Consider the following 10607-nt stretch of genomic DNA (forward strand, 5'->3'; position numbering starts at 1 on the left):
AGAACTCGTCGTTCTTTCTTTCTCCCTCAAATCTCTTTCCTCCCCAAAACAGAACTCACCCGAAAAAATTCACTAAATTTGATACACCATTTTCTCCAATTCGTCGTGGTACCAGAATCGGTGCCGCCGCAGACCCAACACCGCGACATCGTCGTCGCAGGGCTCAGCCGGATGACACCCGATTCGCGATGGTTGTCGTCAGCTCTCCGTGGTGCCGCCGCTGAAGTTGGTCGCACCGTCCAGATCGGAAGATCCGTTTTCATCCCCCGATGAATCCCGATTTACCCCGCAGATAAGTTCTTAAATTGAGTTCGTGAGTTACAGCTTGAATCTTTGGTTTAGATTGTTCGGATTTATCAATTTGATTGAGCGAGAAACATGCTATGCAGTTCATAGATTGATGAATTGAATTGGGGAAGAAGATTATACCTTCAAAAGAACAACTTGGCTTGAAACAAAAGCTTGCAGTTTCTGGCTTCCCCCTTTCTACTGCTCCCTCCGCCGTTTTTGTGAAGAGGTGAGTGGCTGCGAATTTGTGTGAGGGATAGTGATTAGGGTAGGAGGATTTATATATCCGTGTACTGAGAGCAAATTTTGGTGATTGATTTCACCTTGATTGCCATCTAAAATTAGGAAGATATGCCAGAATGGGTGAAGAGATGGAGACGTAATTGCTGCGACGTGGGAGGGGAGCAAATTTTGGTATTTGATTGCTCAATCAATTTGGGATTAATTGCTTTGACTGAATTTTACAATTTAAACGGATGTTTCCTTGCAGAATGGAGGATTCAACGTGAGGAGAAGGGTTCTGATGTCGGAAGGAAGATTTTAGAGAATTGGGCTCAAAAGGAAATGAGATTGGGCCAGAGATATTATTTGAATGAGTATTAATTTGGGCTCAAGACCCCATTTAAAATTTTATTTAAATAGTATAGCCCACCATTTATTCTTTATTAGATTGGACTTGTATCAATTATTTACAAACAAATAATTTCATCCCACATCAATTATTCAAAAATAACCACGTCACATATTCAACGGAGTTGACTCGGTCAACCCACAATCATAACTCCGAACCAAAATTAGGTCACCAAAGAAATCACATAATAAATCCACTCGTCATTTAATTTGTGGCATTAAATGAAATAAAAGAGAGCGTTTTAGGGTTCGAAAATTAGGGATCAAAAAGTGGGGCGTTACATCCTACCAATCTTAAAAGAAATTTCGTCCCGAAATTTGGCATCCTCAAGGAAAGAGTTCAGGGTACCGTTCTATCATCTTTTCCTCATTCTCCCACGTGGCTTCTTCTTGCCCATGATTTCTCCAGAGTATTTTCACGTAAGCAACCGGTTTATTTCTCACTTTCTGGACCTTCCGGTCCAAAATCATTTGGGGTCTCTCTTCGTAGCTCAAGTCCGGGTTCAAAGCGACTTCTTTATAGTGAATCACGTGCTTTGGGTCGAACACGTATTTCCGTAACTGCGACACATGAAAGACGTTGTGCACGTTTCCAAGGCTTGGGGGTAGCGCCAAACGGTATGCAACAGGACCCACTCCTTCAAGGATTTCATAAGGCCCGATAAATCGCGGTTTTAATTTTCCCTTGACACCAAAACGCGTTATTCCTTTCGACGGGGATACCTTGAGGAAAACTTTGTCGCCAGCTTGAAATTGTAAGTCGGTTCGCCGTGCATCCGCGTATGACTTCTGTCTGTCTTGAGCTTCTTTTATCCTTTCACGAATTTGTCGGACAATTCCAACCATCTCTTCAACTGCATCGGGTCCAAGTATTCTTCTCTCACCAACTTCGTCCCAGTAAAGCGGGGATCTACATTTTCTCCCATACAAGGCTTCATATGGCGCCATGTTTATGGTTGCCTGGAAACTGTTGTTGTAGGCGAACTCAATCAGTGGTAGTGCAGACTCCCAACTTCCTCCTCGGTCTAGCACCACAGCTCTCAACATATCCTCGAGGGTTTGGATCGTTCTTTCGGACTGCCCATCTGTCTGCGGGTGAAACGCCGTGCTAAAATTCAAACGAGTCCCTAGCTCCCGTTGTAGGCTGATCCAAAATCTTGAAGTGAACTTCGGGTCACGATCAGACGTGATCGTCACTGGGACTCCATGCAGTCGCACTATTTCCCTTATATAAATTTGAGCTAGCTTATTTGATCCATAGGTTATGGGAATCGGTATGAAGTGTGCACTCTTGGTGAGTCGGTCTATAATTACCCAGATAGCAGTATTCCCCTTTTGCGTCTTTGGCAATGCTGTCACAAAATCCATGGCGATGTGCTCCCATTTCCACTCGGGAATTTCTAGTGGTTGCAACTTTCCATACGGTCGTTGATGTAGAGCCTTCACCTGCTGGCAGGCTAAGCATCGCTCCACAAATGCCGCTATATCCCTCTTCATACCATTCCACCAAAAGGACTTCTTCAAGTCTTGATACATCTTCGTACTTCCCGGGTGAGCGGTGTAAGGAGTCTCATGTGCTTCACTCATGATTTCGTTTTTGAGTCCTTCGTCACTCGGTATGCAGAGTCTCCCTTCGAAGGTGAGAGCGTTGTCACCTTCTTCACTAAAGTTTCCGGATTCACCGGTTCGCACTTCTACACGAATTTCCTCTAGTTTCGCATCCATCCGTTGTGCTTTGATAATTCTCGTCCTTAGATCAGGTTCAACAACTAAAGTGGCGATCCGTGCTTCCACGGTTTCAGGTGCTCTCACCACTTCCAAGCGCATCTTACTAAACTCGCGTATCAAGCTTCTTCTTTGGTGAGGAAAGTGGCCAGTTGGGAATGGCCCTTCCGGCTCAAGGCATCTGCCACTACATTTGCCTTGCCGGGGTGGTAACTGATGCCGCAATCATAGTCCTTCACCAATTCGAGCCATCTTCGTTGTCGCATGTTTAAATCCTTTTGCTCGAAAAAGTATTTCAGACTTTTGTGGTCCGTAAAAATTTCACATCGTACCCCGTAGAGATGATGCCTCCAAATCTTTAGGGCGTGTACAACCGCTGCTAGCTCCAAGTCGTGGGTTGGATAGTTCAACTCGTGTGGCCTCAATTGTCGTGATGCGTAGGCAATCACTTTGTTATTTTGCATCAAAACACACCCAAGTCCCACTTTCGAGGCGTCAGTGTAGACCACGTAGCTCATTCCAGGCTCTGGCACAGCTAAGATTGGTGCAGTGGTCAGTTTCTCCTTCAAAAGTTGGAAACTTGCCTCACACTCCGGGGTCCAATTTACTTTTACCCCCTTCTTGAGTTGTTGGGTCATTGGTCTCGCGATCTTGGAGAATCCCTCTATGAACCTTCGGTAATATCCTGCCAAACCCAGGAAACTTCGAATCTCGTTTGGTGTCGAAGGTGCCTTCCATTGTTGTACCGCCTCAACCTTGGCGGGATCCACTCGGATTCCTTCTGCCGACACGATGTGACCAAGAAAGTTGACTTCTTTCAGCCAAAACTCACACTTGCTGAATTTGGCGTATAGCTTCTCGGTTCTCAACGTCTCCAAGGTGATTCGCAGATGCTCCTCGTGCTCTTTCTCATTCTTCGAATAGACAAGTACGTCATCTATGAAGACCAAGACGAATTTATCCAAGTATGGGTGGAATACTCGGTTCATCAAGTCCATGAATACTGCGGGTGCATTTGTCAATCCGAACGGCATTACAACGAACTCGTAGTGACCATATCTTGTGCGAAAAGCGGTCTTTGGTATGTCTTCCCTTCGGACTCTCAACTGATGGTATCCGGACCTTAAGTCCATCTTTGAGAACACACCGGCTCCTCGGAGTTGATCAAATAGGTCATCTATCCTCGGAAGTGGGTACTTGTTTTTGAGGGTCATTTTGTTCAACTCTCTATAGTCGATACACATCCTCATCGACCCATCCTTCTTCTTGACAAAAAGCACAGGAGCGCCCCACGGTGAGACACTGGGTCTAATGAAACCCAGGTCCATAAGCTCTTGAAGTTGTATCTTGAGTTCCTCTAACTCTTTAGGCGCCATTCGGTATGGTGCCTTGGACACGGGCGCCGACCCTGGCTCTAGGTCGATTGTGAACTCCAATTGTCGATCTGGCGGTGGTCCAGGCAAAGCTTCGGGGAAGACGTCTGGAAATTCTCGTACAACGGCAACATCTTCCACTTTCCTTTCTCCTTTCTCCTCTCCTTGTAGATAGACAAGATAAGCAGGACGCCCTTTTCTCACCATCGTACTAGCTTGAAGAGCGGAGATGATAGACGTTCGCCGGTTCATCGAGATTCCATAGTATATGGTGGGTTCCTCCCCCGGGGCTTGCAGAGATATTTGTCTCTCCTTGCAACGAATAGTAGCAAAATTCGTAGCTAACCAATCCATTCCCAAAATTATGTCAATATCCCCCATTGCCATGACTTGTAGGTTGTGAGCGATTAACTTAAGTTCTCCCATAAAAATTTCTACGTTCGAGCATGTTCGAGAAACCTCTATTACCCCACCTACTGGTGAAGACACTACCATCTTATGTTCAGATTTGTTAACAGGCAAGCTCAAAGTATCCACACACAAGTCAGATATGAATGAATGCGATGCGCCCGTATCAAACAACACAACGATAGGAGTGCCAAGGATTTTGCCCATACCTGCCAGGTTTCCCTTCTCGTGACTCCCATGTTCAGTCTTGGGTTGTTTCTGACTCAAGGCATATGCTCTAGCCTGGGAAGGGAGTCTTGGGCGATAAGGTTGCTGTTGTCGCGGAGGTTGATCGCGATTTCCCCTTGATTCAATTTGCAGTGCCCTTGGCTGCTGGCGGGATCCTTGAGTGTTCTGTCTCGACCCCATTCCCACATTCTTGCTCGGACACTCTCTAGAGAAGTGGCCGTTTCCCCCACAGTTAAAGCACTTGGTGGTGTTCTGAATTCTACACTCTCCAAAATGGTACTTGGAGCACACATTGCATTGGGGTGGCTTGGGTCGGAAGTCCCCTCTCTGATTGGATGAGTTTTGCCCTCCACTATACTGTGGTCGGTTCTGGGTGGGCTGGTACCTCTTGTTGTCATACGGGGTCCCATTCCCCTCCCACTTCCTCTTCTCTCGAGAGTGGTGTGGTGGAGGTAGTGCCAAAGTAGTGTTTTCCTTCATCCTCTCCTTGGGCATAGCTGCCTCAATATCTAGCGCAAGGGCTAACGCTTCCGCGTAGGGAAGTCTTCCACGACTAGCCAACGACATCCTTATCTCATGCCTTAGTCCCTCACGGAACTTTTCAGCCAGCTTCTCGTCAGTATCGACTTGGTCAGGTGCGTACCGGGTCATGTTGTTGAGCGCACGGTCATATTCGGTCACAGTCATGCGCCCTTGGGTCAAATTGTAGAATTCAGATGCCTTTGCCTTCCGGTAGCTCTTGGGCACGTACTTATTATATATTTCTGTCTTGAAGCCTTCCCAAGTCATCCCCGCTGCTTGATCTCGGGGCATTGTCTTCATCCTGGTATCCCACCAGAAGTCAGCAGACTCGGTTAGTTGGTAGGTCACACAACTCAACCGTTCCATATCATTGCACCCTAGGATTGCGAAAATGCGCTCCAATGCGCGTATCCATGATTCAGCCTGGGCCGGTTCTCCCATTCCATCAAAGACGGGAGGTTTTTGCTCTAGAAAAAGCTTCACAGTTTCACGATCGACCGGAGGTGGAGGAGGTGGTGGCGGAGGGATGGGTTGAGTCACACTCTCTTCCATCGTCTGAGGGGTAGGTTCACGGTTGTTACGTCTTATGTTGCGTCTTGGCGGCATTCTGATTCATTATCACACGAGTTATTATCGCATTTATTCAAAATCCAAGAATAGTCATGTGGCATAGTTGAAAAGTGGGGATCAAGGGACAATTGCATCATAAAGAGCTTTTGCAAAGGTATCAAATACAATTGCACAGAATGATAATAAGAGAGCAATTGCAAAATAGCATAGCAGAAGGTGATTGTAGCAAAAGGCGATTGCTCAACAGGGTATTAAAAGGTAATTGTTTAATAGTGTAACAAAAGACAATTGTACAATGGAATAGCAAAACATAAGGGCACAAATGGGATAGAAAAAGGCAGTTGCACAACATAATAATATAATTGCATAATAAGACGGCAAAAGGCAATTGTACAATGGAGTAGTCAAAAGATAATTGCACAATAAGGTAGTAAAGGATATTTGCACAATAGTATAACAAAATACAATTGCATAATGGAATAGCAAGGATAATTTCAAATTATGGCAAAAAGCAATTGTACAATCGAGTAGCAAAAGATAGTTGCGCAATAGTACATCAAAGGTAATTGTGCAATATGATAGAAAATGACAATTATAATATAGTATAGCAAGAGGTCATTGCGTCATAGGCTAGCAAAAGATAATCGCACAAAAGATAATAAAGGATGGTACCAAATATTTACACAATAGGATAGCAAAAGACAAGAATTTCCCATAGAAATATCAAAATGTTGCCTCGAAGAGGTCTTAGTTCCATCATAACGAAAACAGAAGGTAAAACAACGGGAAAGAGAAATGTCAAGGCCAAGCAAAACAATAGAGTATCAAAACATGGGAAATCGTAATAAAATATTCTAGAATTATTATGTTTAATCATTTCCATCCTCATCCTCCTTCTCCTCGGTCTCTCCAACGCTCTCTCTAATTGGGTCCTCCTCCTCTTCGGGGTCCTCTTCCTCGGGATCCTCTTCCTCACTTTCCTCCTCGACACCCGCGGGTGGAGGGGTCATCCCAAACCTCCCATTGACCTCTCTGTCGATTCTTAGAGGGGCTGCGACACGCATCCCGAGTCTCCTTCTCTTAGGAACACGGGAGACGTGTGGCTCCTTGTCGCATCGATACTTCCGCATGCGGGCTGTACCCGGCGGATAGATATGTGGAGGTGGATCACGTGGCGGTCCATCAAATGCCGCTGTCATGGCCGGAAGCAGCACCTTTATAAGGCCAACCAAATCTCCTCGCGCGGTGTAATCGGGCGGGCTATACCATATGAAAAACCGAGATGCCTGAGCGGTCCACTCATCCCAAGGAGACGGTAAAGTGTGGATGAGCTTTTGGATCCCCTCGTGATGGGTAGCTCCCCCATATGCATAGGCGTTCATCCATTTACTGTAAAACTCGGTGACGTAGGACATGAGGAAGAGCTTCCCGTCCCACTCGTAATCTCGGTAGCGCTCAACCGGGTGGTCCCTTTCGCTGGAGTAGCGATTACGCATCGGAGCATAATACCGTTGGGCCATCTAAAAAAAAAGAAAAACTCAGCATCAGCACAAGGATCGAAAGAAATAACAGTGTATGAGGTTTCAAATGATGCTGAGAATGGGTGCGTATATATAAATCTCCAACGGTGGAGGTGTGAGGGTAGTATCATATCAAGAATGAATGGAATTTCATTTCCGAGGCAAAAAGGTTTGTGCATTTTTGCATTTCGTTAAATCACGATATATTCCCACGCGTCGCTTGCCTTGCGTTAGGCTTTTCGTGCCTCCACGTTCGACATTATCTCAAAATTTTCATTCATACATGATTTACATCTATGTATAGCAGCATGCTTAAGTTCTTTCACATAGATATTGTCTCATAAAGCAATTGAATAATCACAACCGTAAAATACAAGTTCATCGCATAACAACATTCATCATCTTGGGCATAAGCGCAAATATCAATTTCATATCCATGCATTTTCATCAATTCATATTCCAAGCAAAAATTTCAAAAAATCATATCAACTTTGTTTCCCATCGAAAATTTCAACTTCGGTTAATCAAATCCAAAACTCACAAAATATTTTTACCTTTTTTTTTTGTGGTTGGGCGGAGACGAGTTGTGGTATTGAGCTATCGATATTTATCAATTTATCAAATTACACATGCATAGATTTTGACTCAAACAAGACTCTTGGGTCCAGAGCGGAAAGAACTGAGGCTCTGATACCAAACTGTCACGACCGCCCTTCTAGGGTATAATAAATGCGGCGATCGCGACTTAAACGGACTTAAATACAATCAAAGAAAAAAAAACTAGGGTTTTATAAAAGAGGTTTGACCAAGGTATTTAACGACAAATATTCAAAAGCAAAGGGCAGAGCGACGCCTTGACAGATAGACTAAATAGAGGAAACAATTATCACCATTTATTTCGAAATAACGAGGGTTCAACGTATTCCAAAACATATCATGTCTTTAGATTCTAAACGAAATCAAAATAGTTTAGAGAATTCAACAATAAGTAAAACGGTTTTCAGCGGAAGCATCCAAGAGAAAAGTGACGTCATGTATGAAGACACAACGACACTCGTAGTCAAAATATATCAATATTTAATTCTTCATTTAATTTGCTCAACACCGCCAACCGCTCGTCGCCGCTCAACCTGCACATAAGGAAAACACATGCAGGGCTGAGTACTAAAAAAAATACTCAATGGGCTCATGCCGAAAACATTTTCAATAAAGAGTTTTATTTATCATGCCATACGAGAGTAACCATTGGGTTTTAGCTTTTAGAAAGGCCCGAGGCACTAAAATCATTTCTCATTGTAAAAGTCGACTGCAGTCATTTTCCCATAGACGTTAGCCATATCTGCCAATACATGACAAGGAATGCGGCCGCAAACCAGGTCACTAGACCGGCCAGCCCGTACGCTAGCACACGATCTACCATAGGTGTACACTAATCCAAGTAGGGTTTGCGGCCCTACGAGGACCCGAATTCGATTTATATAATAATGGCTTCAAGCCATATCAGATAGGCACGTTAAAATCAAACAAGGCATGATAAACACGATTTCATTTTCATCGATAAAAACATTTAGGACATCGTCCTTATTTAAAAGAAAGCCCACCTCAAAGTGCTTAAGTCTCAACTATATCCTTTCCCTTGGAATCAAGTTTCGCGCGCAATATCACCTTTAAATATTGGAAATAGCACATATATCAACATGAGAGGTCAAGCAAAAGCTAAGATGCATGCATCCTAAAGCTTCAATTATTCTACCGGTATGATTATGAATTCTTTCCAATTAAATCTTGATCTTTTCAATTAATTTCGCCCGCTCGCGTCTCAACAAATTATATTAAAACAAGTCTAAACCAACTAAATTAAGTGGCCAAGAGGAAGAGGAAGAGGAAGTAAGAAAGAAATTTTAAATACTCCAGCCCATACGCACACACCCATTCCCACTTTTAGCTTAATCACCAAAAATTAAAGAGGTAAAACATATAAAAGTCAAAATACTCCTTTCTTTTCAAAATACACGTATGCTTCCCCAAATTCCATTTTAAAACATATATCAAAACTATATTAAAATAAAAAGGGCAGAACTCCCTTTCCAGAACTCGTCGTTCTTTCTTTCTCCCTCAAATCTCTTTCCTCCCCAAAACAGAACTCACCCGAAAAAATTCACTAAATTTGATACACCATTTTCTCCAATTCGTCGTGGTACCAGAATCGGTGCCGCCGCAGACCCAACACCGCGACATCGTCGTCGCAGGGCTCAGCCGGATGACACCCGATTCGCGATGGTTGTCGTCAGCTCTCCGTGGTGCCGCCGCTGAAGTTGGTCGCACCGTCCAGATCGGAAGATCCGTTTTCATCCCCCGATGAATCCCGATTTACCCCGCAGATAAGTTCTTAAATTGAGTTCGTGAGTTACAGCTTGAATCTTTGGTTTAGATTGTTCGGATTTATCAATTTGATTGAGCGAGAAACATGCTATGCAGTTCATAGATTGATGAATTGAATTGGGGAAGAAGATTATACCTTCAAAAGAACAACTTGGCTTGAAACAAAAGCTTGCAGTTTCTGGCTTCCCCCTTTCTACTGCTCCCTCCGCCGTTTTTGTGAAGAGGTGAGTGGCTGCGAATTTGTGTGAGGGATAGTGATTAGGGTAGGAGGATTTATATATCCGTGTACTGAGAGCAAATTTTGGTGATTGATTTCACCTTGATTGCCATCTAAAATTAGGAAGATATGCCAGAATGGGTGAAGAGATGGAGACGTAATTGCTGCGACGTGGGAGGGGAGCAAATTTTGGTATTTGATTGCTCAATCAATTTGGGATTAATTGCTTTGACTGAATTTTACAATTTAAACGGATGTTTCCTTGCAGAATGGAGGATTCAACGTGAGGAGAAGGGTTCTGATGTCGGAAGGAAGATTTTAGAGAATTGGGCTCAAAAGGAAATGAGATTGGGCCAGAGATATTATTTGAATGAGTATTAATTTGGGCTCAAGACCCCATTTAAAATTTTATTTAAATAGTATAGCCCACCATTTATTCTTTATTAGATTGGACTTGTATCAATTATTTACAAACAAATAATTTCATCCCACATCAATTATTCAAAAATAACCACGTCACATATTCAACGGAGTTGACTCGGTCAACCCACAATCATAACTCCGAACCAAAATTAGGTCACCAAAGAAATCACATAATAAATCCACTCGTCATTTAATTTGTGGCATTAAATGAAATAAAAGAGAGCGTTTTAGGGTTCGAAAATTAGGGATCAAAAAGTGGGGCGTTACACTATGGGTTTATCTCGCCCATAGTCCCCGGACTTCAAAAATATCGCCAATAGT

The 10607-nt window shown here is 43.6% G+C and overlaps 2 long non-coding RNA genes across 2 annotated transcripts; both read left to right on the plus strand.

Annotated features, from left to right (window-relative positions):
* The first annotated feature begins 392 nt into the window (after positions 1–392).
* On the plus strand, positions 393–797 carry LOC121765126. The gene is made up of 3 exons (XR_006042734.1): positions 393–517; positions 634–702; positions 779–797. It is a non-coding gene; the product is annotated as an uncharacterized LOC121765126 (long non-coding RNA).
* Positions 798–9745: 8948 nt separating this feature from the next.
* LOC121765119 lies at positions 9746–10150 on the plus strand. The gene is made up of 3 exons (XR_006042732.1): positions 9746–9870; positions 9987–10055; positions 10132–10150. It is a non-coding gene; the product is annotated as an uncharacterized LOC121765119 (long non-coding RNA).
* The last annotated feature ends 457 nt before the right edge of the window (positions 10151–10607 follow it).

Source organism: Salvia splendens, chromosome 14, assembly GCF_004379255.2.
Source record: "Salvia splendens isolate huo1 chromosome 14, SspV2, whole genome shotgun sequence".
Lineage (NCBI taxonomy): Eukaryota > Viridiplantae > Streptophyta > Magnoliopsida > Lamiales > Lamiaceae > Salvia > Salvia splendens.